Genomic DNA, 20,807 nt, shown 5'->3' with positions numbered 1-20,807 from the left:
TCTCCTTCGCAACAACTCGAAGAACGCCATCTACAATGTAGGTGGTGTCTGTATCTGTGTGCGGCCACAAGCCGGTTATTTTGATCTGAAGTTCGCCGACTCTGTCCATGGCTGGCACAAGAAATGGCTATACGTCGAAGACGAGTCCTCTGATGCTCAAGAGTATGGCCTTGTCCCTTTTGACTCGTTGGAAGACATCCAGAGGCGCAAATCCTGGGATGCAGAAGCCACAGCCGAAGAAATAGCGTCCACCGATTCCCTAGTTGCTCGTATCCATGCGCTGCAGAACATGAAGGGGAGGAACTATCGGGTGTGCAGATCATTGCACACTTCCTGCGGATTCGAGTGCAACCTCTTCAAGCTCGCAAGAATCCCCTTTGACTATATTCGGGTGCTGAAGATGCTGATAGGGTTTTCGAAGATCTTTCTTTGAAGGATTTGGAAAAGCTAATACCCCACTTTACCTCCTTGAGCAACAAAAGTGAAGTTCCTTCTTCCTGTCGCGTGGAACCATTCAGTGGTGTCCATGCCCTTCCAGCTGTAAATTCCTTTTTTCTTTGAATTACACTATTCTTTTTGTGGGTCCAATAATTTTGTTGTATTACCTATGTCACCCACTGTATCAGTATTGGTTCTGCCCAGGATCCGAGAGTGCTCTGGCTATGTTTGTTCAATTCGGTGTGCTTGCTGGCCATCAATATTTTTTATCACAAGTGTCTGGTCTAGGGTCTCAATACAGTCCCCAACGGTTCCCTAAGTCTGTGAAAGCATCCCCAATGACTGGTCACTGAAAGCATGCCGACACACTAGTTAATCTTATCGTGGGCCGGATCGCCATCACTGTTTGACAGGTCACCAACAAAATATAAGTTTGAAGAATGCTAGAACAGTTACATGTGGCGATTTTGATCTGTTAGAGACTGCCTATGATGTTAGTGGTGGGACACTTATACTTCTGACCTTTTATTTGGTGTCATCTTACTTGTGTGCCCTTGATGTCTCATGTAATGGGCTCTTTGCTGTAGGAGGAAACACTATATATGCCTGTCAACCTAAGACAACCTTATAACCAGCTAACTATATCAGTATTATGATGCATGCATCTACCTGGATTATATGGCAAAACGAAACTGAAAGTGTTATGCTGAAACATGCCGAGTTCAGAGCCATGCATGCGTCCTGTATTTTAGGCGAAAACAAAGTTCCTACAAGTATTGCACTAGAGGCACGAGGTTGTCATCGCGCTGATCATTCCCAGCGTGAGTAAAGTTTTCCCCACCCTTGTAAATATCTTCTTCAGAAGCTAGCAGTCAGCGCATCTAACTTTCTAGTTTCCCTTTACCACGTCAAAACATGTAGTGGTGGTCCACATCACAAGGCATATGCATTTGGTTTTTGGATCTACTTTGATTATTCAATGTTTGAATGTCTACCTGAATTTTGACATGCTTCACTGGGGATCAACTCGTAGTGGAGTGCGGAAGGCCCAATGGAAAAAAGAAAGTTAAACTGAGTTGAAGCCTTGCTGTGGTAGTGGCTCAAGTGGAGACTTCAACCTTAACACGGTTTTTCAACATTGCCATTGATCTATTGCTTGCCATCATGTTCTCCAATAATTTCATATACGCGTTTTTTAGCATGTCTTAAGGTCCCCATCATCCTTCGATCCGCATTTGTTTGTGTTACACGTATATATATATGCGTCGTTTGACAATCTCAGATAAGTATCTTGAAAACTATATTATACTTTAATGTTCTTCTAAATTTCAGTAAAACCTGTTTTCTTTTCTTTTTAGGGTATTACTATAGGTTTGTACTGTGAGGCAACATTAGAACCATGATTGTTTTCGATGTCTATGTATATATGTGTGCATTATGTAGTTTGTGTGGTACATCTCTGCAGAGTAAAAGTCATGGGTGATATGGATGTGATTTAGACTAAATGGGATGACCACAGTTCAAGAAAAGGAGCAGACATGTGCAATGTGCTCTGAAAGCGACGACAGCGCAGCCACCTATATCCATGCACGCATGCTGCAGTGCCAGTGAATGTGTGCGTGTGTGTGCGGTCGTCAAATATTCTGTCGATGGAGAAAATCCGTCAATTCTGACCTTATACGCTACCAGCCAAGATTAGTCTTTACGCATACTCAAGTCGCACCAAAAGTAAATTAGCCCAGCAGGCCTCCCTGAAAAATCCATGTTGACTTCCTGTGGTAGGAAAAGGAGTTTTCAACGAAGCCACTTACAATTCTTAAAGTCAGCGGGGGCAAAATTAATTGCCCGGCTTAGTTAGCTTGATATGCACAACAGCGAGGGCTAAGAATTGTTTGCAACGATACTGCACAAGCTAGCTCCTGATCTGAATTAGTTTCCTTAGCATCTATAATTCTATATGTTGCCACGTAGATGGAAAGCATACACTCTTAATGCCCCAGCCCAAATTCATCACACCAAGCGAGTGTAATGTATCAATCATCATCTTTTTTTTTTTTGCGGGAAGTATCAATCATCACACTGTTTGACAACATCTCGACAATGTGCCCTCTGCAACCAACGAAGGTCCACCTTTTTTTTTTTAGATAAAAGGCATCGATCTGCCCGACTTTAAATTAATAAAGCCCTCAGGTTCGGAACACACACAGTTATTACATGCTGCGGCATACAGCTTAGCCGAAGAACGGAACATAACATAAGCAAGACACAGATGGTAAGACTGGGAATCCCATGGGTGGCCTGGACGCCCTCGCCAGCCAGCCCAAAAGCGCCTAGCCCTCACTTGCCGCCACCTCCGCGTGAATACTTCTTAGCCGACTTATCAGCTCCAGGATGCTTGCCTTGTCTTGGGGTTTTGCCGAAGGAGACCACAGCTGCAAGAAGATGATAGTTTTGAAAATGATGTCAGCTGGTTGGCGGATTATCTTAGACTCAATGGTAAGTTTATTGCGAATATGCCACAGCGCCCAGCTTTGAGCCAAAAACAACATCCAAAGTAAGCGTCGGGGTCTCCCAGCAAAGCTCGAAAATAAAGAGAAAAAGTGGGCAAAAGAGGTTGGAGACCAGCTACACCCTAGCAGCTGTCTAACAACACTCCACATAAAGCGAGCCGGTGAGCAGACAAAGAAGATGTGGTTGACGTTTTCAGGCTGGTTACACAAGGCACAGCGCCCAGAGGCCGGGCCATGGCGCGAGGCGATGAGCTCGCTCGACGGGAGTCTGCCAAGGGCAAGTTGCCAAGAGAAGATCTTGATTTTGAGGGGTAATTTGGCGGCCCAAAGGTCCTTGAAGTGGGCAATCGAAGCACCTTGAGAGAGTTTGTTGTACATGGAGTTCACTGTGTATTCTCCAGATGGGTCAAGGCCCCAGACGATTTTATCCTGCCCCTGACCAAGGTTAGTGTTAACAATAATGGCGTGCAGCAGTCTCCACTCATCCGAGGCAGGCTGGCTGAAGGTTCTGCGGAAACGGATACCCATCTCCGCGTTGCAGGCCGATGCCACCGAAATGATGGGATTGTCACAAATACTAAACAGGTTTGGGAAGCAATCTCTGAGGGGTCTAGGGCCCTCCCACACGTCAAACCAGAATTGAGTACGCGCCCCGTCGCCAATTTGGTGTCTAGCCCCTAACTTGAAGAAATGCTTGATTTTGTGCAAGGATTTCCAGAACGGCGAACCCCCCTGGCTCATGCCAGAAAAGATGTCTCTTGCCTCGACATATTTAGCGGAGATAACTTGGGCCCAAACCGAGTTGTCTCCTAGGAACAGCTTCCAGATCCACTTCAGCATGAGGGCAGTGTTCATTTTCTTGGAGTTAATAATGCCTAGGCCTCCACAATCCTTGGGTATGCACACATCCGGCCAGTTGACCAAGTGGTACTTGCGTTTCGGCCCGGCTCCTTCCCAAAAGAACCGGGCACGATGGGAGTCAAATTTCGCATGCACCCCATCCTGAAGAAGGAACAGCCCCATAGCAAACATTGGCAGGCTGGCTAAGCAAGAGTTAGAGAGGATCAGCCTACCCCCTGAGGACAAAAACCTTCCTAACCAAGATTCAATTCTGAAACCCAGCTTCTGCACAAGGAACATCCATTGATCCATGGTGAGTTTACGGTCGGCAATATGTAAGCCGAGGTAGAAGAAAGGGAACTCACCCAATTTGCAATTAAGCATATCAGCAACCCTTTGCATGATTTCCGGGGTTTGTCCCATGACCATCACCTCGCTTTTATGGTAGTTAATCTTAAGACCAGACATCTCCTCAAAGCACATCAGCAAAAATTTCAAGTTGCTGATCTGTTGCTCGTTGTATTGGACTAAGATCAGGGTGTCGTCAGCGTACTGTAAGTGTGAAATCCCCCCTGGGATCAAGTGGGGAACCACGCCCGCAATGTGACCGGCTCCGCACGCCTTGGTTAGCATCACCGAGATAGCTTCAGCCATGAAATTGAAGAGTAGCGGGGAGAGAGGGTCTCCTTGTCGCAAACCCCTCTTGTTGCGAAAGGAGGGACCCACTTCCCCGTTGATGGAGATTGCAGTATGGCCCCCTGTGACTAGCTGCAGGATCCGGTGGACAACCCCAGCATCAAAACCTTTGGCGCGGAGGACCTCAACTAAGAACTCCCAGTTAACCCGATCGTAAGCTTTCTCGAAGTCAATTTTTAGCAAGATGCCCCCAAGCTTCGTGCGTTTGAGCTCGTGAATGATCTCTTGAAGAGCCAGGGCTCCGTCAAGGATGAATCTACCTTTGATGAAGGCTGTTTGGTTTGGGCTAATGATCCGGTGGGCGATTGGGTCCAGTTTAAGGGCAAAAGCCTTAGATACAATCTTGAAGATGACGTTGATAAGTGCTATGGGTCTGTACTGCGAAATTTTGTCTGCCCCGGAAATCTTAGGGATGAGGGAGAGCACTCCATAATTAAGCCGGGAAATATCAATCCTCCCTAGGATGAAATAATTCAGAATGTGTAAAACCCCATGCTTTACAAGCGGCCAGCATTTCTGGAAGAAAGCAACCGGAAAACCATCCGGTCCCGGCGCCGTGTCCGTTTTCATCCCCTTGACGATCTCGAAGAGCTCAGTATCTGAATAAGTCAGGGCAAGGTTGAGGTTCTCCTCTTGGCTCACCCTAGCCAACCCCTCCCAAGCGTCTGGGGCTAACCCACAAAGCCGCGGCGAAACAGATCCTAGCAGATCTCTGTAGAAAGCGTAAACGTGTTGTTGGATCAGGAGCTTGTCTGAAATTGGTCCATCATCCGTAACCAAGCAGGTGATAAGGCATTTCCGCCGCCTGCCGTTAGCCACCGCATGGAAGTAAGCCGTGTTCGCGTCCCCTTGAAGCGACCACCGGACGCGTCCCCTCTGACGCCAATACTCTTCTTCGATCCGGTAAAGATTCAAGAGCTGGTCTTCAAGATAATAACGGAAGGCCCAGCTGTCCTCCTCAAGGCCGGCCGCGTCCGCCTCGGAGTACAACTGTTTGATTTGTTCTAGCAGGTGGAGTTTTTGCAATCTTTGTTCTTTCCCCAGGTTTTTGCTCCAACCTCTCAAGTATTGTCTTAGGCCCCCTGACATGAAGTGCCACCAGTCCGTAACATCTCTTCCTCCCACCGACCTTGCCAACCTCTCCCAGGTGGAGGTGAGAACATGAGGGAATCCTTCCACCTCAAACCACCCAGTTTCAAAAAAGAACCTGTTGCTTCTGATCGGGTTATCCTCCCCAGTGTCCAGAATCAAAGGGGTGTGATCCGAACCCAGACTGGTTTCTGCACAGACCGAGCACAGAGGGAACCGAGGTTCCAGAGCCGAAGAGATGAACACTCTATCAAGCACACTGCGAACCGGGTTAAGTTGCTTATTAGTCCAGGTGAATCGCGCCCCAGTGCGAGGGATTTCCCTAACTCCCCATTCCCCAATAGCCTCGTTGAACATGTTAATCCTAGCCCAGTTCACCCGATCATTGCTCTTGTCCGCTTGGCTGCGGATTAGGTTGAAATCTCCTCCCATGATGAGGGGAAGCTCAGAGCTTACAATCTTATTGGAGACCTCCTCTAGGAAATCCCTGGAGAAAGAGTGATCAGCCGGACCGTAGACCCCTACGATTTCCAGCTTTATGTTCAAGGATCTGTAAATGGCTGTCATACTAAGGAAGTATTGACCCCTGTCAATAGCTCCAACATCGAAACGGCTCTCCCGTTGACCAATAAGCATGCCACCTGATCTCCCATTCGCAGGTAGCCAGCACCAAATAAACTTTTCCCCAATCTCTAAGCTCCTAAGCTCCTGGTCAGTGAAGTCTTGTTTCACCGTTTCTTGTAGGCACACCACATCGATGTGGTGGGTGCGGAGGTAGTCTTTGAGGAGAGTACGGCGCCCCGTCGGCCGAACCCCCTGATATTCCAGAAAAGGCACCGCATTAGGAACCCATCCCATCAGCCCGTGCTTGGCGGGTAAGCGGCCTCTTACGCTGTGGCTGCGAAGGTCCACCTTTTGGTTGATACAAACCTTGAACAGAATCTTTTAAGCAAATCTCGGGTCAGTACACATTTAGATTAGGCCCGCGGTAGTTGTTTGTAGGGCGGACAAAGCATCCGATCGGCTGCCTCACTGGTCATCTGATCTGATTTTAGTCCCCCTTGTAGTATGTGTGATTGTTACAAAAGAAAATCGCATGTGCACAAAGTATTTTTCTCGGATATGTTCAAAAAAACGTGCAGTAACATTGTAGCATTTCAAACATATGCATGCCGTAACTATTTGTGTATACAACAAATATATTGGTAGCATACATTTGTTTAGAAAAATATTGCAACATATGCATCAAAGACGCCTAAATTTGCAACAATGCAAAATCAACAATTGCATCATGAATACATCATTTGGAGCATATACCCACACCAATTGCAACATGCTGTCCATGTGCATGCAACAAACCAAAAATAACATATTAAAACAACTGACGTAAAAAATAACAATCCACAAAATAGCTAACCCTTTAGAACAAACATTCGGATGCTGACCTCAAGGCTAGGGGATCAACCACTACGAGTCTTGCTCGTTGTGCGGTTACTAGATCTGGTGAGGCCAAATTTGAGCTTTTTTCATGTTTTTTCTGGCGGTCTGGAGAAAGCAGTAATCAATAGTACTTTCCTAACACTCTCTTACTCTTAGGAAGAGGCGTGGATTTTTTTTCCTTCGATGGGAGGTGAGCAGGTGTGAAAAAGGAATCTACTAACCCTGTTATCCTCGAGCTTGACAACGCGAGGGGCTTTGATTTGATCTTCAGCTAAGGGTCCATGGCTAGAGGAGGACCATCTTGTGATGACATCTCGGAGGAGAGGATGACAAGGAACGCATGGAAAAAGAATTTGAAGCAAGGGGCATCTTCTATCGTGGGACATTGACATAGAAATTGCATATAATTGGCATCTCCTGTCTTTGGAATTATAGAGGAGTAGCAAATGAAAATGAACAACATAGAAGAAGCATGACTTTAAGCATCGAGGTGAGCAAAGCAACTCTCGAGGAACAAGTCACTAAATTCATTGAACTTTAAGTGAAGGAAATGATAACTTCATTGAACATTAAGTGATGGAAATGATAACTTCCTAACTTATACGCACGGCGGTCTGTACCTGCCTATTTCTAGTATCCACGCAACAAAAAATAGTATGCTAAGGATAACATGAAAAATAATATATGATAGGTATACACATAGGCATCAATTTGAACTCCTGAGACCAGATTGGAAAATACAACAAGATGACGTTGTCACATTGAAAGGAGAAACAAATTGTTACATAGTCTAAACTGTTTGACCTATTCATATTCCATTTCAACATCGGTTCCGTATTTAAGATGCTTCCAAACTAGATCGCACGTAGGTGTGTTTCAGATAAAATAGGCACGACTCTCTTTTCACCAATTTAAATATCGTAACTCTTTTATTTCAAATGAAAAGATCCGACTCTTTTACTTTGGATAAAAAAATTCTGACGAGGTTATCTAATCTAGTTTGTAAAAAATTGCCACATGGTTGATGTACAAATAATCGGACGGAATCTTTGGACATAGAAAATTATTTAAACATAACAATGTGGAATTTAGCTGTAAAGATCTTATCTACACCAAAGAAGCATTGAAGACAACATAAATCTGATTCCTTGTTGAAAGTTAAGTAATACTACATCTGTCCTAAAATATAGGATGTTTTGGTATGCTATATTTTGGGACAGGAAATTACGAAGTTTCATTTTGAAAATACACTAAAAGAACTCGAAAAGAGAGTGCATGCGCAAAAATTCGTGCTTATTGTCCTTCAATGAATAATTCTCTTCATTTCATCAATTTTTGAAGCATTTTCTACCATAGACACACTGGTGCATGTGATCACGAGAAGAAAACCAACCGAACTTAGGGCATCTCCAGTAGCCTGACGCATTCTGGTTACCAAAAGTGACCGCCTGCGTCTCGTTGGGTCAGGCCGCAAACGTCGAATTGGAATCCTTGCCGCGATTGACCTTTTGCGTCAGGGGTGCCCCCAACAGCCGATGCATTTTAATGTTAAATTGTTTTTTTCATTTTATAATATAAGCATTTACATAGTGCCGAAATAGTAAAGAAAAGCAAGAAAATAGCCCTAGCTAACAATGGCACCCGCCATGGCTTCCTAGTTGTCCTCGTCGTCGTTGATGGCGAGGTCGATGAAGACTAGAGGTGCCCAATGCCACGGCCAATGCATAGGCTGCTGAGGCGCCGGAGGCGGGGATGGTGCGGCCAGAGGCGATGCTGGAGCGGGAGCAGGCGTCGGAGGGGTCGGTGGCCTCCCTTGGGCCAGCGCGGATGCCCGCAGTTGGACAGTGAGGCCATCCCATTGACAGAGGTTGTCGAGCTCGCCGTTGGCAATGGTCATCTCCATGACCTCGACCTCCGTGAGGTTCGGCGGTTGGAGTTAGTCATCCATCTCTTCTTCGGCGTCCTCTCCCTCCTTGTCTGCGTCCTCCTCCTCCTCCTCCTTGTCGTTGAAGCGGGCGCGGTGCTCTAGGATGAAGAAGGTGGACCTTCTGCATCACTAAGGTAACCCACGCAGTGGCGCGGGTCGAACTCCCACCTCCCGAAGGTGGACCCGTTGTACGAGTCAAGGGTGAAGGACAGATCATTGCGTAGATCTGGCGAGAGGATGAATCTATGGTGGTGGATCTCGTACTGTCGTTTCCGTCCCTTGTCGGCATCGGGACACGGTGGTGGTTGAGGTACCAGCCACCGCTCGGCGTGCCCGCATCTCACCGACGGACCGGCCGGTTCTGCTCGAACAATCGTTGGGCGAGTTCCACTGGCACATTCTAGGGGTTTTCTTCTTCTTGGCACGAGAGGACCCGACCTCGTCATCATGCTTTATCTTGAGGAACGGCCAACCCTTTCCCATGGCGATGTCGGTGTCGATTGGATGTAGGCTAGGTGCGGGCAGACTGGACATCTTTTAAAGGCCGGGTGATGCGTGCAGTTAACACACGTCCGTTGGGAACCCCAAGTGGAAGGTGTGATGCGTACAGCAGAAAGTTTTCCCTCAGTATGAAACCAAGGTTATCGAACCAGTAGGAGTCAAGGAACACGTGAAGGTTGTTGGTGACGGAGTGTAGTGCGGCGCAACACCAGGGATTCCGGCGCCAACGTGGAACCTGCACAACACAATCAAAGTACTTTGCCCCAACGAAACAGTGAGGTTGTCAATCTCACCGGCTTGCTGTAAACAAAGTATTAACCGTATGGTGTGGAAAATGATGTTTGTTTGCGAAGAACAGTAAAGAACAAGTATTGCGATAGATTGTATTTCAGATGTAAAAGAATGGACCGGGGTCCACAGTTCACTAGTGGTGTCTCTCCCATAAGATAAATAGCATGTTGGGTGAACAAATTACAGTTTGGCAATTGACAAATAGAGAGGGCATAACAATGCACATACATATAACGATGACTACTATGATATTTAATCGAGGCATTACGACAAAGTACATAGACCGCTATCCGAGCATGCATCTATGCCTAAAAGTCCACCTTCGAGTTAGCATCCACACCCCTTCCAGTATTAAGTTGCAAACAACAGACAATTGCATTAAGTATGGTGCGTAATGTAATCAACACAAATATCCTTAGACAAAGAATTGATGTTTTATCACTAGTGGCAACAGCACATCCACAACCTTAGAACTTTCGGTCACTGTCCCAGATTCAATGGAGGCATGAACCCACTATCGAGCATAAATACTCCCTCTTGGAGTTACAAGTATCAACTTGGCCAGAGCCTCTACTAGCAACGGAGAGCATGCAAGAACATAAACAACATATATGATAGATTGATAATCAACTTGACATAGTATTCCATATTCATCGGATCCCAACAAACACAACATGTAGCATTACAAATAGATGATCTCGATCATGATAGGCAGCTCACAAGATCTAACATGATAGCACAATGAGGAGAAGACAACCATCTAGCTACTGCTATGGACCCATAGTCCAGGGGTGAACTACTCACACATCAATCCGGAGGCGATCATGGCGATGAAGAGTCCTCCGGGAGATGATTCCCCTCTCCGGCAGGGTGCCGGAGGCGATCTCCTGAATCCCCCGAGATGGGATTGGCGGCGACTGCGTCTCTGGAAGGTTTTCCGTATCGTGGCTCTCGGTACAGGGGGTTTCGTGACGAAGGCTTTAAGTAGGCGGAAGGGTTGGGTTGGAGGCGGCGCGAGGGACCCACACCATAGGGCGGCGCGAGCCCCACTTCGTATCCCCTTCGGTATTCTGGAAGCTTCGTGGAAAAATAAGACCCTGGGCGTTGATTTCGTCCAATTCCGAGAATATTTCCTTTGTAGGATTTCTGAAACCAAAAACAGCAGAAAACAACAATCGGCTCTTCGGCATCTCGTCAATCGGTTAGTGCCGGAAAATGCATAATAATGACATAAAGTGTGTATAAAACATGTGAGTATCATCATAAAAGTAGCATGGAACATAAGAAATTATGGATACGTTTGAGACGTATCAAGCATCCCCAAGCTTAGTTCCTACTCGCCCTCGAGTAGGTAAACGATAACAAGGATAATTTACGAAGTGACATGCTATCATAATCTTGATCAATACTATTGTAAAACATATGAGATGAATGCAGCGATTCGAAGCAATGGTAAAGACAATGATTAAACAACTGAATCATATAGCAAAGACTTTTCATGAATAGCACTTTCAAGACAAGCATCAATAAGACTTGCATAAGAATTAACTCATAAAGCAATAAATTCTTAGTAGAAAGCTTTGAAGCAACACAAAGGAAGATATAAGTTTCAGCGGTTGCTTTCAACTTCAACATGTATATCTCATGGATACTTGTCAACATAAAGCAATATAACAAGTGCAATAAGTAAACATGTAAGAATCAATGCACACAGTTGACACAAGTGTTTGCTTCTAAGATAGAAAGAAGTAGGTAAACTGACTCAACATAAAGTAGAAGAATGGCCCTTCGCAGAGAGGAAGCATGGATTACTATTTTTGTGCTAGAGCTTTTCATTTTGAAAACATAGAAACAATTTTGTCAACGGTAGTAATAATTCATATGTGTTATGTATAAGACATCCTATAAGTTGCAAGCCTCATGCATAGAATACCAATAGTGCTCGCACCTTGTCCTAATTAGCTTGGATTAACACGGATTATCATTGCATAACATATGTTTCAACCAAGTGTCACAAAGGGGTACCTCTATGCCGCTCGTACGAGAGGTCTAAGGAGAAAGTTTGCATTGGATTTCTCGCTTTTGATTATTCTCAACTTAGACATCCATACAGGGACAACATAGACAACAGATAATGGACTCCTCTTTTAATGCTTAAGCATTCAACAACGAATAATATTCTCATAAGAGATTGAGGATTTGTGTCCAAAGCCGAAACTTCCACCTTGATTCATGGCTTTAGTTAGCGGCCCAATGTTCTTCTCTAACAATATGCATACTCAAACCATTTGATCATGAAAATCGCCCTTACTTCAGACAAGACGAACATGCATAGCAACTCACATGATATCCAACAAAGGTGTAATAGTTGATGGCGTCCCCAGAAACATGGTTACCGCTCAACAAGCAACTTATAAGAAATAAAATACATAAGCAACATATTCAATACCACAATAGTTTTTAAGGCTATTTTCCCATGAGCTATATATTGCAAAGACAAGGAATGAAATTTTAAAGGTAGCACCCAAGTAATGTACTTTGGAATGGCAGAGAAATACCATGTAGTAGGTAGGTATGGTGGACACAAATGACATAGTTTTTGGCTCAAGGATTTGGATGCACGAGAAGTATTCCTCTCAGTACAAGGCTTTGGCTAGCAAGGTTGTTTGAAGCAAACTCAAGTATAAACCGGTACAGCAAAACTTACATAAGGACATATTGCAAGCCTTATAAGACTCTACACCGTCTTCCTTGTTGTTCAAACACCTTAACCAGAAAATATCTAGACTTAGAGAGACCAATCATGCAAACTAAATTTTAACAAGCTCTATGTAGTTCTTCATTAATAGGTGCAAAGTACATGATGCAAGAGCTTAAACATGATCTATATGAGCATAACAATTGCCAAGTATCAAATTATTCAAGACATTATACCAATTACCACATGAAGCATTTTCCGTTTCCAACCATATAACAATGAACGAAGCAGTTTTCAACCTTCGCCATGAACATTAAAAGTAGCACTAAGAACACATGTGTTCATATGCAACAGCGGAGCGTGTCTCTCTCCCATACAAAGAATGCTAGGATCCTATTTTATTCAAACAAAAACAAAAACAAAAACAAATAGACGCTCCAAGTAAAGCACATAAGATGTGACTGAATAAAAATATAGTTTCACTAGAGGTGACTCGATAAGTTGTCGATGAAGAAGGGGATGCCTTGGGCATCCCCAAGCTTAGATGCTTGAGTCTTCTTGAAATATGCAGGGATGAACCACGGGGGCATCCCCAAGCTTAGACTTTTCACTCTTCTTGATCATATTGTATCATTCTCCTCTCTTGACCCTTGAAAACTTCCTCCACACCAAACTCGAAACAAACACATTAGAGGGTTAGTGCATGTGACGCCCCGGAACCGGTACCTTGAGGATCCCAGCGAACCCGCCGAAATCCGCAAGATATCGATTCTGAGACGCCCTCCGACACGACGTGCGCGACAAATCACACACGTGATGCCAGAGGAATTAACACGAGCGGTAACATTACAACAGGATTACAATAGAGCCCACAAGATACATATATTACAACAACGACTCCAACGAGTCAAGATACGAATATACAATACAAAGATCCAAATCATACGAGAAGATCGAATACGTCCGAGTACGGACAAGATACAAATTGGACTAAGAGTCCCGAAGATAACCGATGGCGTCCATAACCCCGCCTGAGCCAAGCCGGAAGGGTAACCTTGCTAACGTCGTCATCTCGTACTGTCAAAGTCGGGCCATCGGTTGCCGACGGAAGGGGAGGAGACAAAAAGAAAGGAAGGCGAGGGTAAGTACCATTGGCACGTACTTGCGAGACAAGACCGGCTATGCTCGGCGGTGGGCGGTATAAACTTCACCCGGCTATATGTGGAGTTTAGCGGCAGCAAAGCTACTATCCAATAGAGACACGCTACAACATCCGTCTACTCGGAGAAGATAAGAGAGCGCACAAGGTAACGGATAAATACTACACAAACATAACCCGACTCGATTACACATATCCCCTTCAACAATTGCGAAGAGGCAATGTAAAAGGCACTCAACGGTGGACAAGTTTTATTAGGTGTCGGTTGTAGTAATGCTAAATTACTACGCAAGTTATTATCGGATTATTAACAACGGGATAATAGTGTAAGTTGTTCTATGATCAAGCCATACAATTCCAAGTCGTCCATAACCGCGGACACGGCTTATCGATAAGATGTACACCCTGCGGGGGTTGCCCAAATGTAACCATACGCATGCTCGACCCACTTACGACGGGTGGATGTCTCACAACAAGACCGTTCCCGGTTCAACAAGAAAGTCTAGGGGGGCCACCCGACTAAGCTACCCGTAACGAAGTCCGGCCGTACTCCGAAGCGGACTCGGGGTTTGCGTTAACGGCTAGGCGTGCAAACCACACGCTTCGCTAAACGTTCCGCGGGGTACGATACGAGAATATAAACACCCGAAGGCAACAGGAAGTAAACACCCGAAGGCAACGAGTAAGTAAAGCATGGCATACATGGCATAGGCAAATAAAACCAAGGTTGTGGCCCCCTTTTCAAGCCGACTTGAGAAAAGGTAATGGGTGAGGGGGTCCCAATAAACGTCCCCACGTACGGGTAGAGCGCTCAATCTCGGAACGGATAACAAGAACTCGGGTCCTAGGGGACATTAGCGAGTCAAAGTTCCGATGCTTTCGCAAAGGGGCTCACGGATGCCTCTCGCTTACAATTTTAGTTGTTAACAATAAAGTAAAATGTGATTATCTCCAACAAAAGATATAGCATGTGATAACCTCCCAACAAGATATCCCAAACATTTCGAGATATCACCAAAACCCTAAACTCGCCTACGACTCGCAAAGCTGGCAAACAACAAACAAAAGGTAGGGCGAGGAGGTGTATCTCGGACATATAGGTAACAGTGGATAGGACACGTGACACGACAGAATCGCAACATAAGGGTAGCAATAGATCAAAAGAGCATGTAAAATGTAAAATAGGTGAAGGGGTGGGCTCGCTCGTGAAAAGTGCGAGAAGAACTTGTCGGAGCACTCGTCGTACCTCACATCACCACTTCGTGATCCTATCCAGGAAGAAGCAAATGTCGGAACACACAACGTATGCAATCTTACTACTACGGATAAAGAACCGAGCATGCTCAAGATGATATGCATGACATGGCAAGGATGATGCGGTGCTACTTATCCATATTAATCGGAGTCGGAACCCGGACAATCAATTAGGGTTGGCGTTGCATATCTACCGACAAAGTTAAGTGATGATTAGCATGGCAAACATAGCAGGGGTGAGCTACAACAAAGTTAAATGGAACCGGGACAACATATATATAATATCCCACATATTCCATATGTTCCATATTAGGTGATAATGCAAACTATCACGAATTTATATGATGCATGAGGCAACAGCAAGCATGAATGGCATAATCATGTTCATCATATTTTTCTGATCAATTTTTATATAGAACACTTTGCATTTGAAGTTACAGATTAAAAGATATTAATTTTGCAAGAATTACACTAATCCTGCAATTTTTAGAAAACAGAGATCGTGCAGAAATTTTGTAACACAAGAGGAGCTAGTCACAGCCACTGACCTGCGGGGCCAGGGGCGACTAGGCGCTGACAAGGAGCAAAATGCTGCTGTGCTGGGGCTGCAGAGACTGACGGACTGATCCCGGCTATCAGCAGACAAACAAAGAAGAGATTATATAAAAAGGCTTTGCATGACTTGGGATTTGAACTCCTGGTCTTAGGCGTCTAATGCAGGTGCATACCACTCAGGTAGTACCTTTGATTGTTGATCAGTTTGGGACTCACTGAAACGAATACGAGGACGACGAGATCGGAGGCCGGAGACGCTGGGAACGTCAGCATGCAACGCTGCAGACTAAAGAAAAAGGAGTAAGAAGGTTCAGACTTTGGTCTCGTGCAAGTAGCAAACAAGCGATCGATGCAAAAGAGGCCAGGCAGGTCGGACCTTCGGTGCAGCTTTGACGGAGACGGGCGGGAGCAGATGGAGCGCAACGCTCGCGCGAGCACGCGCTGGTGACGGAGAGACGCGTCGACTGAACCAGAGAAGTGGAGCACCAGGCGCGGGGCTGGTGGTGCTTGACGTGGTGGACAGAAGGCGCGGTCGGAGACGGCCGCTGGTGCGCGTCGCGTGCGAAGACGCACTGCATGGCCGCGCGCCGACGAACAGAGGAACAGCGACGAGCGCTGCCGCGGTCGAAGATCTTGACGGAACGCAAAACAGGCAGAGGTTCGAGCCCGTCCACGGTCGAGTGCATGGAGAAGAGGAAGACGACGGTCAGAAGCTGTGCGCGGAGTCGGACATGGATGGGAAACATGGAAAAGACGGGAACGGCATGACGCTCACCCTAGAATCGTTGATACATGCCGATGCTCGACGAGAAAACACCAAGACGAGCATGGCCGGCGACGGGCAGCGCAAGGCGGAGGACCAGGTGGCTTTGAAGAAGCTCGGGGACGCGAGCTGCTTTGCGGTGGTGAACGTCCGCGTCGACGGCAGGGAGGAACCTGAGGCAGCGGCGCGGCGGCGCGAGCTTGGCGAGCGCGCAGGCGACGGAAGGAAGCAGCGGCTGCTGTTTTCTCTTGGAACGCAGGAGGAGAAGAGCGAACGACAAGAAGAAGAGAGGGGTGGCGGCGGCAAGGAGGGAGAAACAGCAGTAGGGTAGGGTTTGGTCTGGTCTGCAGTTCGGTTATAAGGAGGATGGCGCTGCATGGTGGCCGTCCCATCGATCAGGTGCTCGACGTGGCACCGCTCCGATTGCGTCCGTACAAAGGAAGAAGAAGATGCCAGGCAGTGTTCGCTGTAGCTGGGCTGGGCTGGAGTTGGGCGGTTACGGTGGAGAGAAAAGAGGAAAAAGGCTTGGTGGGAACATGAACGATCGGTGGATGCTGGTTATTGTTGGATCACAAGGGCTGCACGGTGGAAAAGAGCAAAAGACTAGGTGGGCTGAAACGGGATGGCTCCCTCTCTCTGTGAAACATATTTCTTGAGAATACTTGGGTAGATGTGAAAGCAAGAAATGGGAGAAAGAAAGGAGTGAACGATAGAGAAAAGAAGTGAGCATCTGTCAAAAATATTTAAACTGGATTTGAAAATAATTTGAAAACTTTCCACAAAAATTAGTTTTTTAGGGTTTTGTTAAATGAAAAGGAGAGAGAGGTTTTATTATATAACCCATATGAGAGGGAAATAAAAATATCTAGGGTTATAAAATAGTTTTATTTTATTTTGTGAAACCATGGATGATATGATGCATATGCCATGATGATACACAAAAGAAAAACAACAAAGAAATCTAGTGTGGTGCTACCCGGGCCGTTACAATCGACACCACTAACAAGGGATCGCGCCCCGAGATCCCACGTCCAGGTACGGGGGAGAGAGGTGAACTATCGGGTCTTCAGGCGACGTGTCGATCTCCTCGACACCACTAACAAGAGTTCTTGCTCCACATAGATCGGCGACACCACTAACAAGAAGTCGTTGTTCCGCTGTTGCTGATGTAGTTCTGTTGAGATCCTCCGAAGATCGGACCTAATAGGTGAGGGGCAAAGATCGTCCAACCCACGTCGGAACCTAAGACTCAGCAAAACTCAGGTAAGAGAGAAGACTCAAAACTCGCATAGGTAAGAGAAGAAAGAATTTAGGTAAGGAGAAAAATCGAGCTAATCGAACTATCCAACGAATTTTCGTGAAAATAGTTTTGGCACTAGACACAACGTCCGTTGGCAAAGTTATCCTACAGAGCTGGACTAGTGGGGTACGCAGTCAACCCGAGGCTACGATACCAACTTGTGACGCCCGGAACCGGTACCTTGAGGATCCCGGCGAACCCGCCGAAATCCGCAAGATATCGATTTCGAGACGCCCTCCGACACGACGTGCGCGACAAATCACACACGTGATGCCAGAGGAATTAACACGAGCGGTAACATTACAACAGGATTACAATAGAGCCCACAAGATACATATATTACAACAACGACTCCAACGAGTCAAGATACGAATATACAATACAAAGATCCAAATCATACAGAAGATCGAATACGTCCGAGTACGGACAAGATACAAATTGGACTAAGAGTCCTGAAGATAACCAGATGGCGTCCATAACCCCGCCTGAGGCCAAGCCGGAAGGGTAACCTTGCTAACGTCGTCATCTCGTACTGTCAAAGTCGGGCCATCGGTTGCCGACGGAAGGGGAGGAGACAAAAAGAAAGGAAGGCGAGGGTAAGTACCATTGGCACGTACTTGCGAGACAAGACCAGCTATGCTCGGCGGTGGGCGGTATAAACTTCACCCGGCTATATGTGGAGTTTAGCGGCAGCAAAGCTACTATCCAATAGAGACACGCTACAACATCCGTCTACTCGGAGAAGATAAGAGAGCGCACAAGGTAACGAGATAAATACTACACAAACATAACCCAGCCGATTACACATATCCCCTTCAACAATTGCGAAGAGGCAATGTAAAAGGCACTCAACGGTGGACAAGTTTTATTAGGTGTCGGTTGTAGTAATGCTAAATTACTACGCAAGTTATTATCAGATTATTAACAACAGGATAATAGTGTAAGTTGTTCTATGATCAAGCCATACAATTCCAAGTCGTCCATAACCGCGGACACGGCTTATCGATAAGATGTACACCCTGCAGGGGTTGCCCAAATGTAACCATACGCATGCTCGACCCACTTACGACAGGTGGATGTCTCACAACAAGACCGTTCCCGGTTCAACAAGAAAGTCTAGGGGGCCACCCGACTAAGCTACCCGTAACGAAGTCCGGCCGTACTCCGAAGCGGACTCGGGGTTTGCGTTAACGGCTAGGCGTGCAAACCACACGCTTCGCTAAACGTTCCGCGGGGTACGATGCAGAATATAAACACCCGAAGGCAACAGGAAGTAAACACCCGAAGGCAACGAGTAAGTAAAGCATGGCATACATGGCATAGGCAAATAAAACCAAGGTTGTGGCCCCTTTTCAACCGACTTGAGAAAAGGTAATGGGTGAGGGGGTCCCAATAAACGTCCCCACGTACGGGTAGAGCGCTCAATCTCGGAACAGATAACAAGAACTCGGGTCCTAGGGGACATTAGCGAGTCAAAGTTCCGATGCTTTCGCAAAGGGGCTCACAGATGCCTCTGCTTACAATTTTAGTTGTTAACAATAAAGTAAAATGTGATTATCTCCAACAAAAGATATAGCATGTGATAACCTCCCAACAAGATATCCCAAACATTTCGAGATATCACCAAAACCCTAAACTCGCCTACGACTCGCAAAGCTGGCAAACAACAAACAAAAGGTAGGGCGAGGAGGTGTATCTCGGACATATAGGTAACAGGTGGATAGGACACGTGACACGACAGAATCGCAACATAAGGGTAGCAATAGATCAAAAGAGCATGTAAAATGTAAAATAGGTGAAGGGGTGGGCTCGCCTGTGAAAAGCTGCAGAAGAACTTGTCGGAGCACTCGTCGTACCTCACATCACCACTTCGTGATCCTATCCGGGAAGAAGCAAATGCTGGAACACACAACGTATGCAATCTTACTACTACGGATAAAGAACCAGCATGCTCAAGATGATATGCATGACATGGCAAGGATGATGCGGTGCTACTTATCCATATTAATCGGAGTCGGAACCCCGGACAATCAATTAGGGTTGGCGTTGCATATCTACCGACAAAGTTAAGTGATGATTAGCATGGCAAACATAGCAGGGGTGAGCTACAACAAAGTTAAATGGAACCGGGACAACATATATATAATATCCCACATATTCCATATGTTCCATATTAGGTGATAATGCAAACTATCACGAATTTATATGATGCATGAGGCAACAGCAAGCATGAATGGCATAATCATGTTCATCATATTTTTCTGATCAATTTTTATATAGAACACTTTGCATTTGAAGTTACAGATTAAAAGATATTAATTTTGCAAGAATTACACTAATCCTGCAATTTTTAGAAAACAGAGATCGTGCAGAAATTTTGTAACACAAGAGGAGCTAGTCACAGCCACTGACCTGCGGGGCCAGGGGCGACTAGGCGCTGACAAGGAGCAAAATGCTGCTGTGCTGGGGCTGCAGAGACTGACGGACTGATCCCGGCTATCAGCAGACAAACAAAGAAGAGATTATATAAAAAAGGCTTTGCATGACTTGGGATTTGAACTCCTGGTCTTAGGCGTCTAATGCAGGTGCATACCACTCAGGTAGTACCTTTGATTGTTGATCAGTTTGGGACTCACTGAAACGAATACGAGGACGACGAGATCGGAGGCCGGAGACGCTGGGAACGTCAGCATGCAACGCTGCAGACTAAAGAAAAAGGAGTAAGAAGGTTCAGACTTTGGTCTCGTGCAAGTAGCAAACAAGCGATCGATGCAAAAGAGGCCAGGCAGGTCGGACCTTCGGTGCAGCTTTGACGGAGACGGGCGGGAGCAGATGGAGCGCAACGCTCGCGCGAGCACGCGCTGGTGACGGAGAGACGCGTCGACTGAACCAGAGAAGTGGAGCACCAGGCGCGGGGCTGGTGGTGCTTGACGTGGTGGACAGAAGGCGCGGTCGGAGACGGCCGCTGGTGCGCGTCGCGTGCGAAGACGCACTGCATGGCCGCGCGCCGACGAACAGAGGAACAGCGACGAGCGCTGCCGCGGTCGAAGATCTTGACGGAACGCAAAACAGGCAGAGGTTCGAGCCCGTCCACGGTCGAGTGCATGGAGAAGAGGAAGACGACGGTCAGAAGCTGTGCGCGGAGTCGGACATGGATGGGAAACATGGAAAAGACGGGAACGGCATGACGCTCACCCTAGAATCGTTGATACATGCCGATGCTCGACGAGAAAACACCAAGACGAGCATGGCCGGCGACGGGCAGCGCAAGGCGGAGGACCAGGTGGCTTTGAAGAAGCTCGGGGACGCGAGCTGCTTTGCGGTGGTGAACGTCCGCGTCGACGGC

At 46.5% G+C, this 20,807-nt stretch overlaps 2 long non-coding RNA genes across 2 annotated transcripts; both read right to left on the bottom strand.

Annotated features, from left to right (window-relative positions):
• Nucleotides 1-15,391: 15,391 nt before the first annotated feature.
• LOC124674106 lies at nucleotides 15,392-15,889 on the bottom strand. The gene is made up of 3 exons (XR_006992941.1): nucleotides 15,775-15,889; nucleotides 15,586-15,684; nucleotides 15,392-15,475 (listed from the first exon to the last, which is right to left on the bottom strand). It is a non-coding gene; the product is annotated as an uncharacterized LOC124674106 (long non-coding RNA).
• A 3,437-nt stretch (nucleotides 15,890-19,326) lies between these two features.
• Nucleotides 19,327-20,372, bottom strand: LOC124673695. The gene is made up of 4 exons (XR_006992786.1): nucleotides 20,258-20,372; nucleotides 20,069-20,167; nucleotides 19,874-19,957; nucleotides 19,327-19,360 (listed from the first exon to the last, which is right to left on the bottom strand). It is a non-coding gene; the product is annotated as an uncharacterized LOC124673695 (long non-coding RNA).
• Between the last annotated feature and the right edge of the window lie 435 nt (nucleotides 20,373-20,807).

The sequence above is a fragment of the Lolium rigidum genome, chromosome 7 (assembly GCF_022539505.1).
Source record: "Lolium rigidum isolate FL_2022 chromosome 7, APGP_CSIRO_Lrig_0.1, whole genome shotgun sequence".
NCBI classification, from domain to species: domain Eukaryota; kingdom Viridiplantae; phylum Streptophyta; class Magnoliopsida; order Poales; family Poaceae; genus Lolium; species Lolium rigidum.
This window is presented reverse-complemented; position numbering and strand designations above follow the sequence as displayed.